The 15,860-nt window shown below is 37.4% G+C and overlaps 1 protein-coding gene across 8 annotated transcripts in view; it reads left to right on the plus strand.

The window, feature by feature from the left end:
• LOC107998112 (phosphatase and actin regulator 4) overlaps positions 1–15,860 on the plus strand; it is a 314,594-nt gene that overhangs the window by 4,418 nt on the left and 294,316 nt on the right. The window lies entirely within an intron of this gene.

Consider the following 15,860-nt stretch of genomic DNA (forward strand, 5'->3'; position numbering starts at 1 on the left):
GAAATGTATTGAATTTTTATGTTTTACGCGTTTCTGCAAATCTGTTGATAATCGTTATTATGCCTTTGATACAATAGAAAAATATTTTTGTATTTTCTGATTTATCAGCTGTAACGAGTGTATCTCGATATATCGACGTTTCGCTTGATTTATATCCATCCATTTTGAAAAATCGAGAAAGCGGATAATTGGTATGAATATATAATGTACCTTTATTGATTTGATTTATTTGGCTTTAACTTCGATCTGAATATCTCTTCTTTCGATAATCTTCATTAATTCGATCTAGTAACAAATTCGTGTATCTTTTTAAAAGTTCCTTTATTCCATCAGACAGAAAATTTTTATTATATTCAAATAATTTTTCTTATTCTAATCAATTTCATTTTAGAGTCTTAATAATACACATTTTTTTTAAAACATTCAAAAATCATAATTTACAAGGGATTCGTGCCAGAAGATATTTTTCGAACGATAAATTCTATTGGAACCGTCAAAATTTTATTCCAAGAGAATTAAAATTCTATGGTTTATCATAAATTTTCTGATAAATATTTAAAATACGTAGAATTGAATACTACTATACTTGATAAAATAATATACTTTGAATGAAATGATGACAATGAAATTTCAAACATCCGTATTTATCGTAGTAATTCTATACAGAATGTTTTGTGTTCGGAATAATTTTCGGTATATTTATTAGTAATATAATAAAACAATATATTGCATTACTAATTGAGTTAGTAATATGAAATGTTTACACATATAACATGTCAGCAATAATTATTCTATTGTCAGTTGTAGAGGCAGACAAAAATAGATCTATAATACAAAATCTTCATTCCAACGAGTTATACGATTTTTCAGATCGTAATTAAAAATTATTGCGAATAAAAAATTATTCGTATAGAATGAGCAATACATCGTTTAGACACAGAATTTAACATCCATAAAATTATACAAATTATATATACATATAAATTTTCATATATTTAAATTTCCACAATAAAAATATTTATTTTCACATAAATATTATAGTCTCTTCTTCGGATAATTATTAATTTTTTTCTCATTTCATAAACAGTTGAGAATTAACGCAATAGAAGAAACTCTGCATATTTTCAGATTGAAGATAGTCCGCCAATAATGATTTTCCTCTTCTTCCCTTTTTAATTAAAAATATTCTATCCGATAACAAAATAAAAAGCAAAAAAAAAAAAAGAGGGAAAGATAAAAAATACAAACTATACGTATTTCAATATTCACATGATTCAATCGCACCGTGACGTACGAATAACTACTTATCCCTTCTTTTCACGACTTCTTTGTGACTTCTATAATACTCTTCCCTGCCTCGGCCCAGCTTAACGAACAACGAAGTTTTGGCACGAAACCTTTGGGATAAACCCTACCGAGCGTGATGAGCAACGACATTCACCACCGTGTCCCCAATTTCGTGACACTTCCGATCCCAGAATTCTCTCTCCTCGGGCAATTAATGAAAAAGAAAGAAAGGAAAAAAAATCTCTGTTGAAGCATTACGATCGTACGTTCACGATCCATCACGTTCACGATCCGAACGTTTTCGAATAATTACCCGGCAATTAAGCCGGGTTGGTTTCGCGTGCGAGCTTCAATTATCGCCGTTTCCTAAAACGGTCGCCGCACGATTGAAACGTTTGCCATGCACTCCACTATTTTTCTTCAATTAGAGATTCAGCTGCGAGCGCGATAATAATTAATAACGGCGAGAAGGGGCTGTTAACGCAGGAATTTAGGACAGGAATCATCGCTCTAAGGTCGCCTAGGGGAACTGGGTCACAGCAGGTGGCGACTCGCGGAATAAAGAGAGAGAGAGAGAGAGAGAGAAATGGGGTCTGGTGGAAGAGTGCACTTTTCAAAATCGACCGCTAAACGTTCCATGCGCTCGCGGAAGATGCACCCTCTTACAGCCTGCAGCTTACGTTCTTCCCTTACGTCGTCGCCTCGTTTCGCCCATTTATCCTCCATCCTCCCTGTTTTCTGCTTCCTTTTTTCCCCCCCTCTCTCTCTTTCATCTTCCTGGTCACGTCGTTCTCATCTTTTACACACTGTATTAACGCGCAACTCGATATTTGAATAAATTTAAGGGAAACATTAATTTTGAAATAGAGCACAAGAGGGTTCAGAAACCAAGTGTGAACCAGATTCCCTGGAAATGAGTTAAACGAGTTTATCAAATCAATTAATCGTAAAGATCGTAATTTTAAATAACAAATTGATCCTCGAATAAATTTTCAGGAAATACACCTCTCTATATATAGATATATCTAGGGCCAACTTGTAAGAGTAACGCATAATCTGTAAAAAGAAAATAAGAAAAATTATACAAAATCACAATTATCGCAAAATCCAAGCGTGTCTCATTTTCTAAAGTTCAAACTTCTCATCGAATTCCTTCTTCATTTTCACTCTTCCGCCGCGGATGAAAGTGGACCACCCTGTATACAGGCACAGGTATAACACCAGAAACGGGACAACGACGCGACTATGGGCCATTCGTATTCCGGAATCGGGAATCTCGTTCACGGTTAGCTGGTGTGCGCCACTATGTCGTATGCGTATTTCGTAGCCCGGTAGCGGGCTTAAGCTTGCGCCGTTTCGCCTTCCTCTTCCTCTCTTTCTCCCGTTCGCGCCGCCCCCTTGCCCTCTCGCTCGCTCCCCGACCCTCGTCCACCCTCTCCGTCCGACGAGCGCGTCCGTGTCCGCGCTCTCTGTTCTCCGGGTTGCTCCCTGGCTCTCTCTCATCCCCAGTGCGCGCATCGAACCCGTCCTGGACGAAAGTCCTTCCCGCTCCGTGTCGCGCGTACCACGCACGTTTTCGCATCGCGATCGACCCTTCCTCGGATTCACCGGTGATCGGCATCGCGACCACGCGTGCACTCCTCGTCGTCCACGCACGACGTATGCATGTATACGGATGCCCTACGGATCCTTACGGATCACGCATAGATCCCTTCGATCGTCCCCCTCTCTCTCGAAAATGCGCGTGGATCGAGTGTGGTGCGATATCGAAGAGTGAAGAGATCGAAAGTGGAAGAGAGTAGTGCGTGGTAAATATTTCGTCGAAAGTGTTGCGGCTCGCGTGTTTAAATAAGGAAGGGAGGACGAGGGAAGCGATGAGTCGAGGCATCGAGATACGACGATGGTGGATCCTTCGGGATGGAGGATTTTTTTTTTTTGCCAAGCTTTCGTTCTCTTGGAATTTTTCGAGATCTTACGATCGAGTTGTTACGATCGAGCACGTTGTGCGCGGTGCTTTCACGTGGCCTTTCGATCTTGATTTTTAGATTCGATTTTGATTAAAGCTGTAGTGTTTTGGTTGAATGGACGAAGCAGGCGATTCTTTTTTATTTTTGCTGATTTTTGATAATGAGAAAATGTTCGTTGGAAAATATTCTACGGATTTGGTTTGATTTAATCGAATAAAAAGGTTGTTTAGAATATTTCCAATAGTTTTGATATTTTAAAAGATTAATAAACGATGAGAGATTCGGTATTAATTAAAAATAGGTATTATCTTCTATTCGAAAAGAACACAAAGGGAGGACGAGAGCCAATAAAAGAATCACATCGACGACGATTCCCTGCTTTCATATAAATCCAACCACTCTCCAACTACGAATCAATCTTTATCCCGAGCATACTCGTACAGTTAATATAATGTCTCTGAAGGGGCATTATTTCGCTTTTTCCTTTCACGATTTACAACGTTGCAGAATCTATTAAATCACGTGCTTTTTACCCGGCAAATATTTAAATGTGTCTCTTGGCGAGAATATCCATATTCTCTATATCATTCGGCACGTTTATATATACAAACGAGCGCATACACGTATCGCAACTCGTGGCGTATCGTCGCGTTCTTTGCATCGTTGACAATATTGAAATAAATTTGCAACTATTCAGGAAAAATTATATCGACGCAGTTTGAATGAAACAAATGATACGAAATTCGATTATACTTATTTCTTACAGTTCGTTAATGTTATTTCTTTGCTAAAAAAAAAAAAAAATAATAATTTACAATTTATAAGTTGCCACCTCGCTAAGGATACGAGTATAGGTAAATTTAAAAAATAAAATTATTTTTCGCCAGTGTTATTACTATCCTACTATTCATTTATTCTCAAAAATCAGTGTACGCTCTCGAAATTTTTGCTGTATTATAAATCAGAGCGTGGAAGAGGATACCGATTAAACATATTCCTGCCCCGAAATTCAACTTTATGCGCAATTTTTTCGAATTTCTTTGGGCAACGTGATAATAAATCAACCTCCGTCCACCAACGTGCATGCATTGTACGCGTTTATATGGGCGACGACCACGTTTGCAACCGTTTCGCGTATGGAACAGAAAGAAAACACGGCCGTCTCTCGCCTGTTTTTCATTAGATGGAAGGAGAAATAGTAATATCGATTTATTGCCCGTGGCGAACGTGCTCGTGTCAATTTCAATTTCTCGTGGACACGCAACGATAGCGCGGCTAGATTCCAATCGGAAAATAAATCTCGGCAACGAACGAGGGGGCGGCAGATCGCGGGATCGTGGATAAGGGTGGCTCGATAGCTTTGTTATTAGCGGATCGTATTTTCGATTCATCTAGACCAATGGTTCTTTTTCCGAATAGTACTTTTATTTTTTTATTACGGGAACAAATTTTAAATTACTGCAAAAGAAGTAAAAATTGGTTACATAAAAGTAATGTAAAAGAATTAATCGTGCACTTGGATTTTAAAGAAGATTGTCTTTACAAAGAAAAAAATAAATTATATTTTATACAGAATAGTGAGCTGATCGTATACGTCTGTAATTATTTTGATCGATAAATATTGAGAATAAAGAATGGATAATGGGATCCATCGAATTTGAATTATTTTTAAATAACTTGATATTTATTTCGTCTCATTATAGATATAATTTTAAAGAATTAACAAGACAAAGATACAATCTCTTGGTAATAAAAGATATTACAATATCGACATTGCACAAAATCGATTAATAAGTGGACACGATCTATTTTTTCAATCTTTTCCTCGGAAATAAATAAATTTTTCATAAAGATATATATATATAAAAAAGAAAAACGTAATTTCACAGTCCGCTAATGTTAAGAAGACCGCTGATCCGAAGGGGATGCTCCTGACCGTTTAAAGTCGCAGTTCTCTTCAATCTCCGCTCCAGTCTTTTTTTTCCCTCGAGCGATCGATCAACCCGCGAGGTCCGACGTATTAATAGCCGTGGTATAAATTTACGTGCGCGGAACCAAGCGTCGCGACGCATCGAGACGCTTGGTCTCTTTTCGTTTCCTCTCTTTTTTTCCCCCTCTCCTCTCCCTTCTCGTTGTCGTTTCGTTCTATTCTCGCCTTTCGTTCCGCCTTTCCGACAGACACGTCGTTTCCAACGTTTCGATGATGAGGATGTTTGATGGTTTCGCTATGGTTGCACACGACGGGGGAAATATCCAGCCACCCTCTTTCGTTCCACGCCCACCTCTCCCCTTTGTGTTTTTCATATGGCCGAGCCGCGATTGTTTGCGACGATCAGCCGAAACTGCTCGCCAGTTTTCACTTTATTTTTAGGGGATCTTGTTCTCTTTGTCGGGAATTGGGGTTCGAAGCGAGAACGGCGGGGTTTCGTGAATTTTAATAAAATATTTTAAGCCGTGGAGAGAGGGAAGGATATAGTGTTATTTGGTTTGATAAAAATGGATTGGAGTAGATCGGTTGAATTCAAACTGTGACCTTTTTGTTTTTGTGTTAGATCGACGGGGAAAGATCGAGATTTATTCTAATATAATAGAATAAAATAGTAATAAAGTATATATATATATATACATAAACCAGGTTACAGCGCATTATAATAGAAAATTGATTAAATTATTAACGAGGTGGTTTTTAACGAGGTCTCGATAAAAATATTCTTCGGTAATATTATTTCAATTTCATAAAGTGAATTCGCTTCAAGTAAATTCAAAAAGACGAGGTTAATACCGAAGATTAATATCTAATTTATTTTCCAACGTCTTCTAACGGGGATAATCAGTTACGATCCGAAACATAATTATCATACCTCGGATAATTCGAATGAAACGATATCGCAAAAGTACCGATATTATATTTAGTTTCTCGCGTGTTCCCGATTATTCAATTACAAAACTTTTCCTGTATTTTCAACAATGTATCGAGGTTAAGCAAATTTTGACGCTTCAATTTTTCTACGCCCGACATTTCTCCCGTTTTTTTCTTCCCAACAAGCAAGGAAGATAATTAGGGAGATAATTACTCCTTGCTTCTTTTTAGACCACGATACGTGAAAAACAGTTACAGTTGCGTCAAATGTAATAATTTTATCGAAAGATATCTCTCGTAACGAGATGAATAAAAATGATAATTTCAATAACCTGCAAAAAGATTAATTCGTTTTCGCGAGATTAATTTCAATCTTGGAACGTAATGGAGAGAAACTATAACCTAGGAGGTTACGGATTGTCCGAGCATTGGCAAACTTTTCGGCGGAAACTTTGCTCGTGCTCGTGCCAACAAAATTCGTCCGTGTGTACACGAAATTGCTTCCCTGGCAATTTTTTAACGGTGGAATCGCGTATACGCGTATACCTTGTTTCACGACCGATTAAAACGGCTTACATAAAGTAACTGCTTATCGAATTACAGAGATTGCAGATACCGGCATTCCACGTATAAACGTTTTATTAATGTTTCATCTACGCTCTCGCGTTCACCAAACGAACTGGAAACGATATCGAGATCCGTTTCCCTTTGCGAAACATTTTCCCGTATTTCGGGTCAGATCTCGTTTCTCCCGATTATTTAATTATCACTAAAATTTTACTTCCCCCATTTTTTATTTATTTAATTATTACTTAGATAATTAAACACTCGAAATTAATTACCTAAGAATCGCCAAACTCTTTCACCAACCAGAATATATAGCGTACGCGAGCGTGCCTTTTTCCTGGAAAAAGCAAAAAAAAAGAATCAACTCAGCACCATCGACGTGAGATCGTGGAAAAATCGATGTCTCGACCCCTGTTCCCAACCTGAGGAAGTGGAGAGAATCCCCTCCTCCCACGTTCCTTGATCGATCTTCTCTTCCACTCTCTCCAGTTGACGAGGATAGAAAGGTGGAAAGGAAAGAAGGGAGGAAGAGAAGAGATCGGCGGTGTGCGGAGAGGGAAAGTGGATGATCGGCTCGGCGAAAGTTGTATCCGGTGGTGCGTTCGGCATTCGTTCGAGGTGAATCGGATACCAGTGCTCGGTGGACACGCGAGTTTCACGCGATGCCGGGGTAGCATCGGTGAGGCGAGCGTGATCGCGGGAAAAGTGGAGGCCGGGGACGAGATCGGGTGCCGCGCCTACGAACGATACGGTTTCCCTCGTCGTGCCGCACGCCGTGCTGACGAAATAAACGTCAACCTGTCGCTGTCCGAGGTGTTGAGCCTCCTGGACCACGCCGACGACGACGAGGTCCTCGCTGGCACGTCCGAGGAGAGCCGGAGGAGGGCCCTGTGGCAGTTCTACTCCACGGGGATGCTCACCCACAGCCACAGCGACGGCGAGTTCCCGATTTATTCCCAGGGTGAGTTTCAATCGAGAAGCACGTGGATGTTGTTTCGTCGGGGTGCTTTGGATCGTTGCCTGGTTTTTCTCTGATTTTCGTTTAGGGAGGTGCACAGTAAGGGTTTTAATCTGGAACGAGGAGAGTAGAATCTGAAGTATCTTTTCTCTCTGTGAGTGTTTTCTTTAAACGTTTCGGAAATTTATATTTCATCGGAGTGCTTTGGATCGTTTTCTCTGATTTCGATTGTACAGGTTGAATTTAATTTTAAGCACAAAGAGAAGAATATCCAGAGTCTGATATATCTGAAGCATCCCTTATGAATATTTTAATATATCTCGATGTTGTAAATCCCTTTAAACGTTTCGAAAATCTATATTTCATCGGAATGCTTTGGATCGTTTTCTCTGATTTTGATCACACAATGAGAGTTGAATTTAATTTAAAACAGAAAAATATCCAAAGTGATACATCCGAAGCATCCCTTATGAATATTTTAATACATCTCGATGTTGTAAATTTTCTTCTAAATCTCTTTAAATGTGTCAAAAAAATATTTCATTTTCGTATTTATAATTTACTTATAATTTTTTATATATACTTATAATTTCTCACACTTCGTTGCACGTAATATCATAACTTAGGAAGTGAAAGTGTCCAGGGCGTTACACGTAAGAAGGAAGGAAAGCTTATTGTAATTTATTAGATCGTATCAAGTAAAAGTTAGACGTTCTTTCTTTTTCGAGGAAAAGAAAATTATTTAAATATTTCTTCAGCCTTCGTTATCGACTTCCAACGACAATTCAATCTTATCGATAACTCTGCAACTATTCAACTTTCCCTATAGAACTTTCCTTTTAAAGATTGGTTTATCTTATCCTTGGCTTTTTTCCCTCTGGTTTCAATTAATATCCGTGCCTCGCTCTTCACGCTGATTCGACTCGATATCCGAAGTGTGCAACCGCAACCGTGAAGCATGCCTTGAATCTCCATCATTAGTCGAACCGGACATCCAGTCACACCGATCCTAATGAGTTTATCGGTATTAATGCCGCTCGTGTTTATGGGTCATCGACTGGCCTAATTCTAATCCCGATCGAAACAACCGATTCCTCGAATCATTCAACGAAACGAATACCCGATCGATTTATATTTTAGAAAGAATCGCAAATTTTCTGTTTACGTAATACGAGGAACGTTGCAAGTTGGAATAAAAGTGTAATTTTAAATTCATCATTTTTTACTCGCACGCTTGTAGAGAAAGTTTGTAGAGTGTGTTGTAATACAGGAAACTGAAACATGTTTATACAAATAAATTTCCAAATAGATTGCAGATAATGTGAAATATATTACGCATTAATATTCGTATTCTATTATTTCTAAATTTCGTCGCATTATATTATATACGTTATTATTATATACAAATTATTATTTTTAAATTTTATTACGAATTCGAAGAAATCTTTGATATCATCAAAAAGAATAAAAATCTCGACATCAAAAATCTACAATTAACAATCCACGCTGCTCCAGTTAAAAAATACATATCTTTCAGAAATTATTGAAACTCGAATTTCGTTCGGCATGCATAAGACACTATAAAAGATCCAAAATCTACATAAAATACATAAAAATTCTACATAAAAATTACCAAAATTTCGTTCATCTCTCCAACGTTAACATTAACACACTCGACAGAAAATCCAAATATAATAACCTAGCGTGCCCAAATTAAGAAAACATATATCTTTCGAGTAATCATCTTCAATGATCGCCAACGACTCTGTACATGGTGCAGAAAGTTATTCTCCAACATCGTATATATAATTAACATTATCGACAATATTAACGCACTCGACAGAAAATCCAAACCCAGCGTGCCCAAATTAAGAAAACATATATCTTTCGAGTAATCATCTTCAATAATCATCATCAACGACTCTGTACATGGTGCAGAAAGTTATTCTCCAACATCGTATATATAATTAACATTATCGACAATATTAACGCACTCGACAGAAAATCCAAACCCAGCGTGCCCAAATTAAGAAAACATGGCTTTCGAGTAATTTTCAATGATCTCTATACGTGGTGCAGAGGGTTGTTCTCCAACATCGTATATAGTTAACATTATTAACTGTACTCGACAGAAAATCCAAATATAATAACCCAGCGTGCCCAAATTAAGAAAACATATATCTTTCGAGTAATCATCTTCACTGATCATCGCCAACGACTCTACACGTGGTGCAGAGGGTTGTTCTCCAACGTCGTATATAGAGTTTCGTTGCGCCAAGGGAGTGAACCGGTGCCAAAACTCTCTCCGCTCTAGATGCGTGCGAGTCTCGCGGTTCCGGGAAAAATCGAGGTTTCCGCCGCAACAAAAATTTACGTCACTGGCGAGAGGCGAACGTTGCTGTTGCCGCAACACTGTTTCCTCCAACCTCTGCCTCTCGTCTTACGTCCCGCTGGGAGAGGATGTGGCTGCGTAATCAATTTTTGCGCGGACTTTTAATTGCACCGGGTTTTGCGCAATGAAAATTCATCGTCGACTGGTCACCACCCTTCCACTCGCCCCGCAATCGAGTTACGAGGCGAGTAATCGTGAGTGAACTCGCTTCTGACGCGATTTATCAGAGAGATCGAGACACGAGACGATGGTTATAGAAACGGTATTGATTGATTTTTCTTCTTCGAAAGTGTTGTGATTTCGTTTCGAGAATCAAAATTTTTATTTTTTCAAATAAAAAATAAGTTTATGCATCGAATAAATTTTGAACGTTATATATATATATATTGGTATTTTTAATAGAAGAAATTCGGTGCAATGCGTTATTTGTGTACATAGAAGTTGTAAATAAATAAAGAAAAAGAAATATTCAATGTTTTTCTCATGGCTAATCAGCAAACTTTTTTTTCGCGAGATTCAGTGCAAATGAATTTTTGAGGAGTTAGGTGAGAATGGATGGATGGGATGTTTAGAAAAGTTGAAAGGGTGTTCGGTTGTTGGAGTTTCACGAGACACGTGTTTCATTGGTTTATGGAAGTTTCGCTACGTGTGTAAAACGTCGAGTAATCTCTGTCTGCGAGAATATGTGTTTGATCTGCGATAACTGAGATAGTTGTTGTCGCGGAAAGCTATAATATTATTACCGAACTTTGCAAACTCAACAAAAATTTTCTTATTTATCAAGAATTTGTTCGACGTTTAACAGAATAATCGAAAGTTTTTTTTCGATACTTTTGTATTTTCGCAATTAAAAATATGCCGCTATCCTTGAATGAAATTTTTACTTCGCTTCACTACTTTGTCCACAACCGACAGTCAAGTTTGGAAAATCTAGACGAAGGGGAACACAGGATTTCGCTCTTTTGAAATCTGGCGTTCCCACGTGACGCGTCACTTTTTATCCAGATTCGAAAAGACACTCGAACCGCGTTTCGGCTTTTTAATTAAAATTTCGGGATTCCGTACAGAAGGCAGACCACTAAACGTGGAAAAATGGCGCAAAGATTTTAAAAATAACGAGGAAGAAGCGCCCCCGTTTGAAATTCAATTTCCCTTCTGGTAAATTTGAATATTTGATGTGAAAATTCGGTCGACAGATGGAGAAAGTCGATGAGATAAAAAAGTTAAGTTTCCTCCCCCTCCCTGTTTCATTCAATTTATTCTCGTCGATGCCCGTCGAGCGTAACGATCCTATTTTTACTGTTCACTCACGTTGCAACGTATAAGTACTTTTAATTGGTCCTTCCTAGTGACCTGAATATCGATGATAAATGAGTCACAAGATCGAATGACGTATGCACTATCAAGCTATGAAATATATATCGAAAATAGATCAATTAAATTTAATGTACACTAAACGGCGTGATAAATTTGCTAATTAACGAGGGTTCAATTAATCAGGAAATATTAGATTTTTATCGATAGAGATGGTCATTTGCTGCGAAAAATATTTTCTCTCCTGGAAACACTTAAACGAAATTATATCGTTGATCCTCGTAGTGGCAATCCTTGATTTTTATACATCTTTACAAAAATACGTTATTTCATCGACCAATATCGATTTGCAAACTTTTTGAAGACACAACAATCCAGAAATCCAGAGGCTATCCATCTAAAAAAAAGAATTGAATATTTTATCAATAAAAAATTCTTTCCTTAAACTTACGTCGCAAAACGTGTATTTGCAATCAATTAGATTTACAATATCAATTTGAAATAACATTCTATTAACTCCGTTTAAAAATTCAAGTTAAAGGAAAAAATGAAAAAGAAAGGGAGGAAATACAATACAGGCCTCGAGAGAGTTTCCAACACCGCGTGAAAAATATTCGACACACGACGATACATCAAGATCGCCTTTGCCTTTCTCAGGCGAGCCCTTATCGAAGCGTGGCAACCTTCCTGTATGACGTTACTTATTGCTCGTCGACATTGAATGACGCGGTGTAGCCCCGTGGAAGAAGGTTGATTTATCGTGAATGGGATAGACGCGTGGATAGTATGGAGAAAAGTTGCAGATCCACCGATGTTCCGCGTATCCGGCCGATAAATCGCGCGTCGAACGCGGCCAGGTCGAAAAGGAAAGCAATTTACATTTTGTTTTCCGCGTCGTTTCGTTGTTGGCAGCCAGCGAGACGAATTTCCTTCCCTTCCCGGCAAATCGATCGGGAACACTGCCGGTTTATCCAACACGCGTCGATCATCGTTTTCACGCGATTACTGGGCTTCCGTTGACGGAATAATTACCCGTAATGCGTTTAGAACGGCTTGTTAATTAATAATCATCGTTAATCATTTCAGAAGATGTTTTAACGATTGGAACAATCCTATTTTTATTCAATTTATATCTCGAGTAATTTGCACTTAAATAATTTGCATATTTCTTCGAAGAATTTCACGAATACTAACAGTAAATAACGGCCATTACGAGTGTATCAACTGTGTGCCTTGAATACGACGTAACGAAGCGATAAAACATAATTCATCTATGAATTCATTCGATATTCAAACTCGTTAAAATCCAATATATATCCAAATAAAGCATTTCAACTGACAATTTGACTATTTCGTGAAACGGCGTCCAGAGGTCGACAAATTGTCAAAGCGAGGAAGCAAGGTTAGAAATTACGATGGGGCACGGCCCGTCATTCGTATTGGTATTCCATTGCCGATGTACATCGCGGCGAATCCACCCGATTCCCCGTTGTAATTTCGGAGTTGACTGGTTAAACGCGCTGTAAACGGGATTCCAAGTTTAATTGTGCGCGCCTCGTCACGCGTTTTCACGTACGTCGTATCTTCGCGTGCCCTCCCTTCCGTCCACCCTTATCGATTCCGTGACTAATTTTCTTTTTGCTCTTATTTTACCACTTCGATTTCGACGGAGAATAAGAAAGAAGCGTGAAAAGGGGGAAGATTTGGTTCTTTCTTTGATAATGGAAGCTCGAGTTCATTATGTTCCTCTGTTACATTCATTTGGCTGGGGAAACTGATCAAACGGTTTCTAAAAAAAGAGTGTTGGAGAAAGTGGATTGTCGAGGGAAAGCTCGAAAAGGATTGGTTTTGGAAATTGTGAATGTAAAATGGATAATGGAACGAAGTTGAATTCTTTGTAGTGTATTATTAAATTAAATTATCTCGAAGGTATTAAAATTTAATTCTGAAAAAAATCAAGATCCAAGTCGTTGCAGTAGGATTCGTGTGCAAGCGGAAAAAAGAAATATATCTAATTGCCGATTTTTTCGACATAAATACATAATTTTTTGGAAATTTTAGAAAAATAACATTTCTGTTCAAATTTCCTAAGCTCGAGGAATTTTTCCTCTCTGGTTTCTCTAAGATTAATCTAAAATTTTAAAAGTCACTTTTTCTTTCACAATTTCATCAAACTTGAAAAACTTCGATAGAAAATTACTTAGAAAAATACGAATAAATAAAAAATGATCCAGAAAATTCCAAACGCAGAATCAATGTCACAATTCACAAAAATAATCACACCCGATCAAGCCCAAACACGTAAGGAATACTTCGTTATATCCATCCTATCACAATTTTCGAAAATCCCAAAAATCACATCTCGTACGAATCTTTGATACACCGACGATGATGAAATCGTTTCGAAATCACCTTTTCCAATTATCCGATTAAATAATTAATGCCAGACCGGTTATCTCCAGTTCTGATCGAAAGGCCAATTGGATCCAATTCGATCGATCCTCGATTTTTCAATGTATCCAGAAGTCGTTCAATTGAACCCTCGTTCGTCCTCGTCTCAACGAGAGAAAGAGAAAGAGAGAAACAGCGAACACTCTCATCGGTCGACGACTTAATTTTCATGACGGGCACCCGCGTTATTTCGCGAGGGGATTCGTTTTCCTTCCGTTGCGGACCAGGAATTTAGCTCGCATCCTCGGCACGTGACACGCGTTCAACATTATGGGAAAACGTGTCCTCCGGGGAATTTCATTAGAGGCGGGATCGGAGACCGTGAAACGGGTTGATTTACAGGTTTTGACGTTTCTAGCCGCGATACCAATTGCTCCCCCGCAAAACGACCGCCATTTTTTTCTTCGCCGTTCGTTACCGCTGGTGGAGGAGAAGAGGTGTTTCCCTCGATTACTGTTATTATCGTTATAAATGTCGAGTATGAAACGAGTTTTCGAAAATGGTTGGAATTTCTTTTGTGAAAATTATTTCGATTTTTTTCCTTTTGACTTTTGCCTTTTGTTTCTGCTGCCAAATATATGGTGAAAGTTTTTCAAACAGTTGTGTTTATTTTGACAAAGGAAATTGTTATTTATTTATTTATTTATTTTTGGAGTAGTTAGGAGATTTTACAGATTTCTTGTGTTTTTAGAAATTTATTAAACCTGTCTAGGAATCGATTTTATTTTAATTTTATATTCCTGTTAACCTTTTGACAGGAGTTGATTTGTTAAACGAAGTCTATCAAGTGTATAGCAATCGTGGGATGATTCGTGTTTGTTGGTTCGTTGGTTTCGTAGATGGATTGTGTTACACTCGATTGACACTCGAAAGTCGATTTACTCGAATGTAAATTAATGAGGAGGAAAAATTGAAATTGAAAGATTGTGGATGTGATATTTCTTTCGAGAAAGATGGATTAAGATAGCCTGTTTTTAACATATTTAATAAATATTTCAAGCTTTATATTATGCATTTATGTTCTATGTTTAAAATTCCTCGTTGGTTGTAATTTCTCTCAGCAGTAAGTACACTGAAAAAAGAGAATTCTTAAATGATTTAAATAATTCAAAAAGAAAAATTAATTTTCTCGTACCACTTAAAAAAAAAATCACTTAGAATTCTTTGCATGCAGTAATAATTTTAAAGTAAATTCCATTCGAAATATTTTATTTATAATATATAAAACATTACTTTATTCTATATTCCTTTAATATTAAAATAAAATCAAATTATCTTTTTTTTTAAAACAATTTACAAAAAATAATCAAAATTATCAATTGATGTTAAATGATAATGTTCATAGATTTTTTTATCATTCATGACAAAAAAAACGAAATTATCATAATGAAGGAAACGAATCTCAAGTCTCCTCGATCTAAAGATTCCTCAATATGGGATTGCAGGTCTCAAATTAGCAGGTTCGAAGCTAGAGCGGCAGGCTAACCGAGAGGGGGGAAGGTTAATCCGATTTGCATTTAATCAGTTCACGAAACGTGCGATGAATATTCAAAACACACATCCAAGCGTTTTGCTTTCTCGTCGAGGTGTTGCATCAGCCACCTCATCGTTGCGCGCTTATCTTTCTTCTCCATTACTATCATTATTCATCTATCGTCAACTTTTTGTCTCTTTGTTAAAAGCAATTTGTTTCAACTTGCGTTTGAACGAGAGACAAATTATAATCATCCATATCAATAACAATTATCGAACCATTATTCTAATTATTCAAATCTTCTTTCTTCTCACAATGAAGTTGAAGATAATGATAATGTAATAATAGAAATAAATTGTATCTGATCAATAATTGAACGACTCTCCAGATCTAAATCTTCCTTCTTTTTGAGGTTTAATTGTAAAGTAAATCATAGATCAATTATCGAAAAAGTTTGAATCTTGCTCCTTCTTGAATCGTAACGATGGAAATAAATTATGTAGGTGGAAAGTATCGAAATGCAAATAATGAATACTCGAAAGTGGTGAAAGAACAATGTGAAAACAAATGAATTCTTCGTTTCTTGGTTA

The sequence above is a fragment of the Apis cerana genome, linkage group LG3 (genome assembly GCF_029169275.1).
Source record: "Apis cerana isolate GH-2021 linkage group LG3, AcerK_1.0, whole genome shotgun sequence".
Taxonomy (NCBI): domain Eukaryota; kingdom Metazoa; phylum Arthropoda; class Insecta; order Hymenoptera; family Apidae; genus Apis; species Apis cerana.